At 35.3% G+C, this 12,997-nt stretch overlaps 1 non-coding gene across 1 annotated transcript; it reads right to left on the reverse strand.

The window, feature by feature from the left end:
• Nucleotides 1-11,789: 11,789 nt before the first annotated feature.
• Nucleotides 11,790-11,865, reverse strand: TRNAA-GGC (transfer RNA alanine (anticodon GGC)). The gene has a single exon. It is a non-coding gene; the product is annotated as a tRNA-Ala (tRNA).
• Nucleotides 11,866-12,997: the final 1,132 nt, after the last annotated feature.

A 12,997-nucleotide genomic window follows, 5' to 3' on the forward strand; every position in this document is an offset into this window, starting at 1 on the left:
GTGCATCATCAGCATGGGAGATGTGGTCTTTGAGAGATGTAGATGGTGTGTGTGTTCATCCTACAACTCGACACTATAATTTTTCCTCTGCATTGCACCAGGTTTTGGAGCTTCTTAATAAAACTGTTTTGTAGTGGTTCATTCTTAGAAATTTCCCCTGAATTTCAGAGTGATGTTATAATATTGACCTTAAAAATGTCTTTAAAATTATTGTCATACAAGACTTTTACTAATTATGTTTCACAAATATTATGTGCTGAATTATAGTGTTCTTTTTGTGAGAACAAATAAGAAATAGATTAATTTTAGGTTTCTAGCTGAGAGAATTCAACTCTTCAACATTCTTGTTTTTATCTTATGGAGATCACCAGTCATGTAACTAAATATGTTTTCTTTCTTTAAATTTGGATTAAGTTGTTAGAAACAAATGTATAGAATATCTGTAGTACATGGATAGTTTATTTTTAAGATCATATTTTATCTTAACTTTATTCTTACATATATCTTATTTTTCTCATCACTTTTTATTCCATTTTTTTCTTCCAGTTATTTTCTTTACCTTATTTTTTGTTTTATTGTAACTTTTCTTTAAGTATATCCAGTTTTCCATTTTTGTTTTTGTTCTAGCAAATGAATAAATGACTTATCAGTGAATAGATAGATGATAGGTTGAGAGACTCAAGGAAACCAGATGAGACAGAAAAGGTAAAATGAGTTTAAAAGGATTTGTGAGCAAATGTATTAAATAGCCTTTAACCATAGAATCGGCAGAGTTATGGTTTGAAATTAATTTAAACAGAAAGGAGAACATTAAGAGGGGAAGAAATAAGGTGGTGGTAAAGGCATGTTAGAGGAGGTGAATTTTGTTGACAGCCACCAAAGGGCAAAACATGACAGCTTGGTTATAGTACAAAGCAAATCATGCGGTAGAAGCTTCAGGTAAGACAATGCATTTTGTAACACTGTGTGATGAAAGCACATTTATATATTCTGAAATCATTTACAAGTTAGCTTTTCAAAGAAAGCAGAACAAAGGTTTAAATTCAGCCTGAGCTCTATGGTGAAGCACACAAAGCATTGATTAACATAAATACAGTAGGCACTGATTGCCATAAACATGCTTAAGCAAATTCTGAAATGAAGGTGATCAGGATTCAGGGACTGTCTTCACACACAAGTGCGTGCACGCACATACAGACACACACACACACCTGACAACAATACTGGAAAGATTACGCAAAAAAATGTGCTTTGTCATTCAGTACAAAGAATGATGAAGCTGGACCTGTTCTCAGGACAAGCAACAAAGTCTTGAGAGGAATATTCTTGAGTGGTAATGGCAAACAGTAAGGCCTGACATATAAATACTACCCATTGTTGGACAACCAAAAATTAAACCAACACAATTCTGCTGAAATGTTTCTACTGAAATACTAAACAAACAAACAAACAAAACAAAAACCCTTTTTGATATAAAATAAGTTTCTCTTTTATATACCCACTACACGCATAAATATCTAAAACTATCAAGACACCTGATGGACCATAAACTCGTAAGTAATTCTGGGGAAAATGCTGGCTTATTTTACTAAGTAATATGCGGGCGGTTTTTTGAAAAATCTTTTCTTAACCTATAACACATCAGTTAAAGATTTTTAGGATAATCACCACTAAGATGCCTTCAGGGTCTCAAATTGTGTAATTCTCTAATTCTATAACTGGTGGTTAACTTTTCTCATATTTTCTCATGGACAACCACAGTGCCATGCACACTAGGAAGCTGAACATGTTTAATCCATGAAAGAATTTTTGTTTGTGTTGTTTAAATAAACATAATAAAACGTATTTTTCACCAAAAAGATTCCTTTCCAAAAATATTTTTAAAAATATATTTTCTTTATAATAATTGTGAGAAGTAAAGAAAACTATAATTTATTTTAACAACAATGTAACAGATTAAAATATTAATTACACACAGTGAAAATGGAATACAACACTAAAATGGCCTTAGCAAACAATTACTTTCATTTTGCCCAACAATGCTGTTACCCTCATGCCTAATTTCATAATATTTGAAATACTCAAGAGATAGTTGGACAAAGACGCCACAGAGGTATGCAATCCAACCAGAAGAGTTGTATGTAACTGGTTCTAGTTAGATTTAATTAGAATTTATTTTTTGGCATTGTATTTAAATTGGTAAATTCTACCTATTCCTGGAAATTTTTAGCAGATTGCTTATCATAGACATTTATTTCTGCATCCTAATAACAAAATTTTTCAAGTTTATGCCCAGTTTTCTTATTTCTATTCCCTTATATGTTTTTACCAATATTCGCCAATATTTCACCAATATTCAACTCTACTTTTCCATACCTCTGTTCACCAAAATTTCTAAGTTACTAATAGTAAAAAATTACTCTCTCTCTCTTTCTTTTTTTTTGTTTTCTCTTTTTCTAACTGGCAGAATTAAAAAAAAACATCCTAATTTATTTGAACTTGTGTTAAATTTAATGCTTTATTAATTTTGGGTTCTTTGCATTGCTTTAGATTATTTTAATTAAGAGTACCTTTTTTAAAAGAATATTTTCTTCTTTACTTTTATTTAATGTTCAGTGTGTTTTTAGATATAGAATTCCTCTGGGAGGGAACAAATTCGATTAGAGTGATTAAGACTGTGTTTAGGCTGACTGATCAGGCAGTGGTGCAGTGAGTAGAACATTGCACTGGGATGCAGAGGACCCAGGTTCAAAACCCCAAGGTCTTGAGCATGAGATCGCTGGCTTGAGTGTGGGATCATAGACATGACCTTATGATAGCTGGCTTGAGCCCAAGGTCGTTGGCTTGAGCAAGAGATAACTCACTTTGCTGTAGCCCCCTGGTCAAGGCACATATAAGAAAACAATCAATGAACAGCTAAGGTGCTGCAATGAAGATGTTTCTCATCTCTCTCCCTTCCTGTCTTGTCTGTCTGTCTCTATCTGTCCCTCTCTCTGACTCTTTTTTGTCTCTGTCAAAATAAAATAAAATAAAATAAAGGATTGTGTTTAAGCCAGTTATGTATTTAGTAATACAATAATGATGTTATTTTGAAATTTGGTTGGTACTGTAAGACTTTCATCTTTCCCTGAAGTGATTATTAGAAAATATACTATACTGCAATGCAGAACAATTTTGGCTCTTCCATTTTTATATCTATGATTTCTATAAGTCTCTTCATATGAAGAGCCTTCAATTTCTCATCAATTTTTTTTAAAGATTCCGTAAAAAACTTCTACAAATTAATAAGAGAAAAGAAGTTTATTGTAAAAAGTAAAGAAAATTCTTAAACAGTCTCCTCACATATGAGTATATCCAAAGGCTCAGTAAGTATATGAAGAAGTATTTAACATCACTAATTATCAGGAAAAAATTTAAAAATTTATCCAAATAAGATGTGAAAACAAGCAAAGCAACAATAAAAAAGCAATAACAAATGTGGGTAAAAATTAAAGCCACTGAATTACTCAAATGTCGGTCAGAGTTCAAATTGTCACATACACTAGGTCAAGGGTCCCCAAACTACGGCCCGCGGGCCACATGCGGCCCCCTGAGGCCATTTATCCGGCCCCTGCCGCACTTCCGGAAGGGGCACCTCTTTCATTGGTGGTCAGTGAGAGGAGCACATTGACCATCTCATTAGCCAAAAGCAGGCCCATAGTTTCCATTGAAATACTGGTCAGTTTGTTGATTTAAATTTACTTGTTCTTCATTTTAAATATTGTATTTGTTCCCGTTTTGGTTTTTTTACTTTAAAATAAGATGTGTGCAGTGTGCACAGGGATTTGTTCATAGTTTTTTCTTATAGTCCGGCCCTCCAACGGTCTGAGGGACAGTGAACTGGCCCCCTGTGTAAAAAGTTTGGGGACCCCTGCACTAGGTGAAACGTCTTTACCAGTTGTAGTAAAGCTAAAGATATATCTAACTTATTACTCAACAATATCACTCCTAGGTATATAAAAAGGACAGATAAGTGTTTATGTTTAGTAACACAATATACAAGAATGTTTATATCAGCTCTCTGTATCGTAATTAAAAACTAAAATGTTCATGAAATAATGTATAAACAATAGCATTGTCTCAGAGCGAATAATTGCATAATGATAAAAAGAAATAAATTATGCTACATAAAACACCATGGATCAATCTTAAGGATATTATTGAGTAAAATAAAGTTATATAATTTAAAATCTGGTACAATAATCTAAGGTGACGAAATTTGGAAAAGAAGTTATGTTTGGGGAAGGTTGGTGACTGAAGAAGAACAGGAAGGATTCTGAGATATTGGGGATGTTCTTATCTTGATCCTAGTGATACAATTACTTAGTTGTATATGTGTATAAAAGTCCATTAAACTGTACTCTGAAGATATGTTCATTTTATTATGTTATACTTAAAAAAATGGGTTAATTATGAGAATAGAGGAAACAGTTCTCTATGAACTTTTCCCTAATCTAAAATTCTATGCTTCTTAGAAATCCCCAGACACTCCCCTTTTGAACTTCCTTGTCTCCATTCTGTCCCTGGCTTCGGATCTGCTCCTCTCGGTCAATATAAATTATTCTTATAACTTGTAAGTCCCTAAAACTCAAATGATAATTTAACTCACAGTTATAGCTTAAAAATTTCCACTGTCCCACTCTCAACTTTATCTTAATGACCTATTTTTCCCCAAAGTAAATCTTTATATTTTATGTGTTAAACAGACTGAGGTAACAATGTCAGGCATCAATTGTAATTTGCTTTTCTACCTTGGTTGGAAGAAAAGCTTTAGAAGATATTGATCCTATAAAATTATAATATGTTAGCAGGTATACTTTAATTCAGTGGTCCCCTATCCCCGGGCCGTGGACTGGTACCTGTCCGTGAGTCATTTGGTACCGGTCCACAGAGAAAGAATAAATAACTTACATTATTTCCATTTTAGTTATATTTAAGTCTGAACGATGTTTTATTTTTTAAAAATGACCAGATTCTCTCTGTTACATCTGTCTAAGACTCACTCTTAATGCTTGTCTCGGTCTCATGATACATTTATCCATCCCACCCTAAAGGCCGGTCCATGAAAATATTTTCTGACATTAAACCGGTCCGTGGGCCAAAGAAGGTTGGGGACCACTGCTTTAATTGACTGTCATTTTTATTGACTAATTCAGTTTTTGACCATGTTTTACTATTGAGGTTTCAACATCAATATCTGGAAAAACTATTTTGGGGGGAATAATTTATCTCTACATTGTAATTCATTAAAATGAAAAAAGGATTAATTCATATACTTAACTTGTTAATAAATCAAGATTCTTTACCTATTTTACTTCCACATTTTACTATTTAAATAATCTTCTTAGAAATCAGTTCTTAGTTATTGGTATTTGTGTTTCTAAAAATGATAAATTAGAATGACCTGGAAGCCTTACACTATAGAAAATTCGATGTCTCTCCTGGTAAGATAGGACACAGCAATATTATTTTTCTTTGTTTATTTTTTCAAGAGTTTGTCATAACACTCATCCCAGATCAATCCTCACACACAAATGTGTCTTTTGAATCCCCTGTTATTTGAAGAGAGCCACTTCCCCATAACAATGTGATAGCACAGCTCTATTCTAGGGGATTTTATACCTCAGTAAACATCAATACAATGCAAATGATGATTTACTGGTTTTCTTTTATCTGTGATCTTTTATTCATTGCCTCATGTAGAGCTCATGTGAAATGTAGTCTTTGTTCCTCAAATGCAGAGAAAGCATGCAGAATTCTTCAATCAGTTATTCTTTATTATTTCTTTTAAATAAAAACACAGGCATTCAACATTTCTACATTCTATTTTCAGGTGAGTCCCTTCTAGAATTTTAAAAAAATTCTAATGGCAATTATTTGTCCTTAAGAAATTAATTTGGTTTTTATATTTAAGCTGCATCTAAGCATCATATGGAAATGTTTTTCTTACTCAAAAAATACTTTGATTAAATAAGAACTAGAAGCCCAATTTTATTAAACTCAAATATGCAGTGTTGACATTCAAATACCAGCTCCTTACTTAAGCACAATGAATAGTGGAAAAGTAAACTATAAACACAAGAAAATAAGCGCAGATGTCTTATATTAAAGTAGAGTGCACATAAAGATGAATATTTTCTGATATTTAATTCTGCAATATGGCAAGTTATAGGTCCTAAAAAAGCACATTGATTCTCATTAAGCAGAGAGTTTTGAATGAACCAGACTCCTTTATAAAAGTTTCTCCAAGCAGTCCTCAGATATCTAAGTGTCTGGAAACAGCTGCCTTTTCTACTATTGGCTAGATTTACTTTGTACCTCTACTTTTTCTGGTTGTCGTTATTCATTATTTGTTTGTTTGCTTTCATGTTGAGACATACTGCTTACCTACAACTTCTGCCCAGTAATAAGCCCTGCCTTCTGAATATATTTAAGGAACATGTGTTTATGTGACAGCACAGAAATACAGGCACACACCTCTCATGAGTTTTCATCATCAGTTCGTCCAGTCTAATCATCTTCACCTGTATGACTTTTAACCATTTTTCTCTTTCTTTTTCTTCCTCTTTTTGACCATCCTTTCATTTATTCTTCTTTTCCCCTTTTTTATTTTTTTTTAAATTTTCAACAAGCATTTTTTTTTTGTGTGTGTGTGTGTGTGTCTGTGTGACAGAGACACATTGATTGCTTTCTCGTATGTGCCTTGACCGGAGGGCTACAGCAGACTGAGTGACCCCTTGCTCAAGCCAGCAACCTTGGGCTCAAACTAATGAGCCTTGCTCAAACCAGATGAGCCCATACTCAAGCTGGGGACACCAGTGTCTTGAACCTGGGTCATCTGCGTCCCAGTGCGACGCTCTATCCATTGTGCCACCGCCTGGTCAGACTCATTTTCAATAAGCATTTAACTTGTATCTACTCTATACCAAACATTGTAGTTGCCACTGGGGTTATAAAGCTGAATATAATAAAGACATTATTTTCAAATACTTTAGTAAATTTTCTACTATCAACTAAGCAAATGATTATAATCCTGTAAAACAATTACTGTAATGGAAATAAACATGGGGATTATTACCGTTTTTAATCTTGGTAATAATACTCTAGAGATGGGAATTATGTTTATTGTGCAAAGTGTAAAGGTAATATATGCCCATTGTAAAAAATACCTATGTGTAATGATAATAAAAAATAGTATTATTAGTATTATAAATGTTTTTTACTTATTTGCTTTGTGTCAAGACAATTAACTAAGCAGTTTGCATTTATTATCTATATTAAAAAACTTTCTTATTCTAATATTCAAGTGTAAAAAGTAAGGCAAAAACATAGTAGATAATTTGCCTATGTTTATTCACTTAGAAATGGTAGTTCTTTGTTACAGTTAAGATCATCTGATTCCTGGACATGGACTTTTATAATGCTCGAAGTCACATGAATATCACTCAAATTACATTTTGCCATTTTCCACCAGCACCCCGGTTTTTCCTTCAGGAATTCATGCTGAGCTGTGGGACTGTTCCATTACTCTCAGCGCTAGTGTTGGCTAAAAGCAATCAGTAGCACTTTTTCCCTATGGGCATGTGAATAGCTTGTAGATGACCTTGACACCCAAATCCAGCCAAGGAGATATTGGATTAGGATTTTGAATAAGAAAAAAACATCTATGCTTCTGCAGAAGTCACCTGAAATCCCCCTAAAAATAAATAGGAAAGAGTGCAGCCGTTTGAAGTTGTTAGAAGCCATCCTGCCGTCACAAAGAGAATCGAGGTTATGGATCTTAGAAGAGAAATATAAACACAAATTAGTAAACTATGCTACAAGATCATACCCTGTTTGAGCTATTCAGATACTGATGCCAAAAGTTTTCTTTTATTATCTGTTTGGATTGGGTTTCTATTATTTGAAAACAAAAATTTCAACCTGATAAAGTTCAATAAGCAAAGTATACTTTGTTAACCTCACAGTATAGATAAACACAGATTGTAGATGAAACTATTCTTATTGCCCCTTCCAAATCTTCTCCAACCACTGTCATTTGATGTAGTTAACCTTGACCAGAACTCTGACATTCCTCTCTCAAAAGTAATATCAATATTTAACTTCAAGTGTTACTGAAACAAAACAGCAAAGAGAATTTCCCTTAAAAAATTCATGTGATAGCCTGACCTGTGGTGGCGCAGTGGATGGAGCGTTGACCTGGAAATGCTGAGGTCGCTGGTTTGAAACCCTGGGCTTGCCTGGTCAAGGCACATATGGGAGTTGATGCTTCCAGCTCCTCCCCACCTTCTCTCTCTGTCTCTCTCTCCTCTCTCTCTCTCTCTGTCTCTCTCTCTCCCTTTCTCTCTCCTCTCTAAAATGAATAAAAAAAAATTTATGTGATAAACTATGTAGGAAAGTTTGGGATAAGATTGGTTATATCTGTTTACATACTTATTTAATAAGTCACTAAACGTCTCTGGCATATATACTGTGGAAATGAAAATATGAACAAGTAAACAAATTCTCTGTACTCACAGAGTGTACACAGTTTCATTTTTTCCCAACACATGCACAGTCTTTAATGACACTAAATGCAAGTACTGTGAGAAAGCAATTTAGAAATTGGTAGCAAATAAACGTAAAAATGTAGATTCATATTTCTAGTAACACAGTCCATTTAGAATAGCAAAAGTGAGCTGAACGTTCATGTTTAACAAATGCCCTTCAACTACATAGACATGAAACGATCGATAATTAGAAAAATGTCACAATGGTTCTATGTTGTTCCTACAGGAACCTTTGCTACACAGAAGACGTGACATACATTCCACTGTTTTGACATGATTAAGTGTCAAGGGAGTGACATTTCTGAGGTAATGCAAGGTTGAATTGCACTGACTGAAAATACAGGTTTCTATTACCTGAGCTTGAAGGAACATATGTATAACATTTGTGATTGTAAATGATTAATAATTTAACAGAATTTGATTTTTAATAGGTAGAGAAATAACTATTAAATTAGAAAAATAACCCCATTTCAAAAAGTCTTAATATCATGTTGGAAATACATTAGAACACATTTTCATTTTAGTGCTATTATGTAAGTATTTTGCTGAAAATAAATATGCTATGTCTTTTTCTTTTTACATTGAATCACTGGTAAATAGATCCTGGTGAGACAGGAATTGCCAATTAGCCTCACCTTCTTCAGTATTTTTGGTTAACTATTATTGGTTAAATATTGTTAGCTATCTATTCTGTTTGTTTAAATTTTAGATATATTTAAAAATAAAATATGCATTTTTCTTCTATTGTCTTTTATTTATGAGAAGAATATTTTATGTAATTTATTTTGTAGAAAACATAATTTAAAAAATGTATTCTCCTCATCTATCACAATTTTATTTGTTTTTTTGTTTGTTTGTTTGTTTTACAGAGACAGAGAGAGAGTCAGAGAGAGGAATAGATAGGGAAAGACAGACAGGAACAGAGAGATGAGAAGCATCAATCATTTGTTTTTCGTTGGGTCACCTTAGTTGTTCATTAATTGCTTTCTCATGAGTGCCTTGACCGCGGGCCCTCAGCAGACTGAGTAACCCCTTGCTTGAGCCAGCGACCTTGGGTCCAAGCTGGTGAGCTTTGCACAAACCAGATGAGCCCGCACTCAAGCTGGCGACCTCGAGGTCTCGAACCTGGGTCCTCTGCATCCCAGTCTGATGCTCTATCCACTGCGCCACCGCCTGATCAGGCTTATCTATCACAATTTTACTTAACATACTATTGCAGGATTGAAAATCTACAATTTACAAAACAACAGTTACCTTAATTTTTTAGCTTATATTTACATTAAAAAGGAGAACCTTCTTAATTATTTCCCATAGAAGATTGTGAATTAATTTATTTAAGCAAGAGTCGGTTAGACTTGTCACTAATTGATATAAAAATAGCATTTTGATTTTTTAAAAAAATTGTGTTTTAATATAATTGCTTTTATTCTCATTTGGAAAGGAAATTCTTTCAATTACTGAAAATGATGATATGGGATATTTTCTGCCTAAGAAAAAACACTGAAAGGTGTTACAGACTGAGTTGTGTTTTTCTCCCTTACTCAGAATTTACATATTGAAGCCCTGCACTTAAAGTGACTGCATTTGGAGATAAGGTCTACACGGATGTAATGAAGGGTAAATGAAGTCATAAGAGTAAGACTTTTAAAGGGGTAGTGTCTTTAAAATTGAAGACACTGAAGAGTTCCTCTCTCCATGTGTTGATATAGCCAGAACCCAACCATACTAGCTTACTATCTCTGACCTCCAACCTCCAGAACGGTGAAAAAAAAAATGTCTGCTGTTTAAACCACTTAGTCTATGAAATGATGATGGCAGTCTGAGCTGACCAATAAAAAGAGAGATTTTAAATGAGCACCTAAGGCAGCCCTGGCCGGTTGGCTCAGTGGTAGAACGTCGGCCTGGCGTGCCGAAGTCCCAGGTTCGATTCCCGGCCAGGGCACACAGGAGAGGCGCCCATCTGCTTCTCCACCCTTCCCACTCTCCTTCCTCTCTGTCTCTCTCTTCCCCTCCCGCAGCCAAGGCTCCATTGGAGCAAAGATGGCCCGGGCTCTGAGGATGGCTCCGTGGCCTCTGCCTCAGGCGCTAGAGTGGCTCTGGTCACAACAGAGCTACGCCCGGATGGGCAGAGCATCGCCCCCTGGTGGGCGTGCCAGGTGGATCCCAGTCCGGTGCATGCGTGAGTCTGTCTGACTGCCTCCCCGTTTCCAGCTTCAGAAAAATACAAAAAAATAATAATAATAAAATAAAATAAACACCTAAGACCACAGAAGACAAAAATAATAAGAAGAAAAGAGTAGCTACAAATGTCATTTAATCTCAATTTATGAATTCCTTTATTAAGCACATATTGATTCCATACCTACTATGTGCCAAGCAGTGAGAGGAAAGCACGGATAACACTGTCCCGGGCTCAGCAGAGTGTGTAGTTTAATGTCTTATGTAAGGGAAGCTATGTCCAGGAGTGGAGTGTGACGGAACTGCTGTTGTACATGGAATGGCATAGCAGTCACAGATACCAGAAAGAAACAAGAGCGAATGTTGGAGGAAAGGCATACAAATTCTTAAAAGAAAAGTATTCTGGGAAAAGAAAAAGAGCCCATTCAAAAGTATTGAGACAAAAAAAGCATGCCTGGTGCATCTGTGTGTGCCAACATCAAGGAGTTGTTATGGATAAGTGTGTATGTGGTGCGTGTGTAGCGAGAGGAAATAAGGATTGAAAAGGATGGACATCATGTTGGACCATGGAGGCCATAATAAAGACTATGGCAGTGATTCCTAAAGGTCTGGTATCTTAGTTTAAATTGTACATATATTGTAATTTGAAACACTGGACAATTTTTCAAGAAAATTCAAGAATGTGAAATTGATGAAAAGTTCCTGGTTTTATTTTTTTTAAATTTTATTTATTTTTTTGTATTTTTCTGAAGCTGGAAACGGGAGAGACAGTCAGACAAACTCCCGCATGCGCCCAACCAGGATCCACCCCGCACGCCCACCAGGGGGCGATGCTCTGCCCCTCCGGGGCGTCGCTCTGTTGCGACCAGAGCCACTCCAGCGTCTGGGGCAGAGGCCAAGGAGCCATCCCCAGTGCCCGGGCCATCTTTGCTCCAATTGAGCCTCGGCTGCGGGAGGGGAAGAGAGAGACAGAGAGGAAGGAGAGGGGGAAGGGTGGAGAAGCAGATGGGCACTTCTCCTGTGTGCCCTGGCCGGGAATCGAACCCGGGACTTCGGCACGCCAGGCCGACGCTCTACCACTGAGCCAACCGGCCAGGGCCCCTGGTTTTATTAACAATAAAGAAATTTAGGGAAACTAAAAAAAATAATTGTTCATAATATATTCTCCTGCTTAACCTGCTTAACTTTTCTCCATGTCATTTACTGGTAATCCACAGAAAGGTATTCTGGAATTGGGATACCTTCGTCCCTCGTCTATCGCGGTGGAGAGGTTCCAGAACTCCCAGCAATAGGCGGAAATCCGCAAAGTAGCGACCTTAGATTTAGTGTATTATTTATATCTATTTTAAGGCTTTATAAACCCTCTTTACACTCTTAATAAACCTTTCCCACACTTATTTTGCTTATTTTACTGCAAAAAATAATTAAAATAATAAATAAATAAAAATATCTAAAGACTGCAAGGTTCCGCAATAAAGTGAAAAATCCATGATATGAAATTAGATATATACAATTTAAAAATCGGCGATACAGTGAGACTGCAAAAAGGGAACCCTGATATGACGAGGGACGACTGTATTGCTTTCTTTCATGTTTAGTTCAGCTCCTTCACCATTAGAATGTGAACTATGTGAGGGAAGGGATTTTGTCTTCCGTCCTCCACATTATATTCTAAAAGGCTAGACTAGTGTTCGTCAAATGTTGAATGGCTGAACTAATAATATTCAGCAGCTGAAATCATATTTAATATAATGGTGAGAGATGTGTCATAGTAAAATGGAATCTCTAGTATAGTGAAGTATTTGTCTATTTCACAATAACGTTACAACTTCTGTAGGACTGACTGTGTTTATATCTACCATATTTACGTAAAATTACCTAGTACGGCACTTTCAAAACAAAGAAAGTCAACTGCTACAGATAACCTAAGGACAAAATTACAGTTTGTAGAAAATGCTACAAATTATTTTAAAATATTTTCTTTAACTTATTGGAAAAGTAATTCTATTTTAAGGAAAAAAAAAAAACCCTCTGAAAATATAAGAGGCTGAAGGAACAGGTTGGAGGTTTGGAAATCAGGACACTAAATGGTAGAAGTCAAAAATCAAGAAGAACAAATACAAAAGTCAAACAAATCGGATAAATAGGCATGTTTAATATTACATAGCATTACAAAAAAGAGTGTATTGAATCCTTTTGAAAGTTATTTTACGCCCTGGCCGGTTGGCTCA

The sequence above is a fragment of the Saccopteryx leptura genome, chromosome 8 (assembly GCF_036850995.1).
Source record: "Saccopteryx leptura isolate mSacLep1 chromosome 8, mSacLep1_pri_phased_curated, whole genome shotgun sequence".
Taxonomy (NCBI): Eukaryota; Metazoa; Chordata; class Mammalia; order Chiroptera; family Emballonuridae; genus Saccopteryx; species Saccopteryx leptura.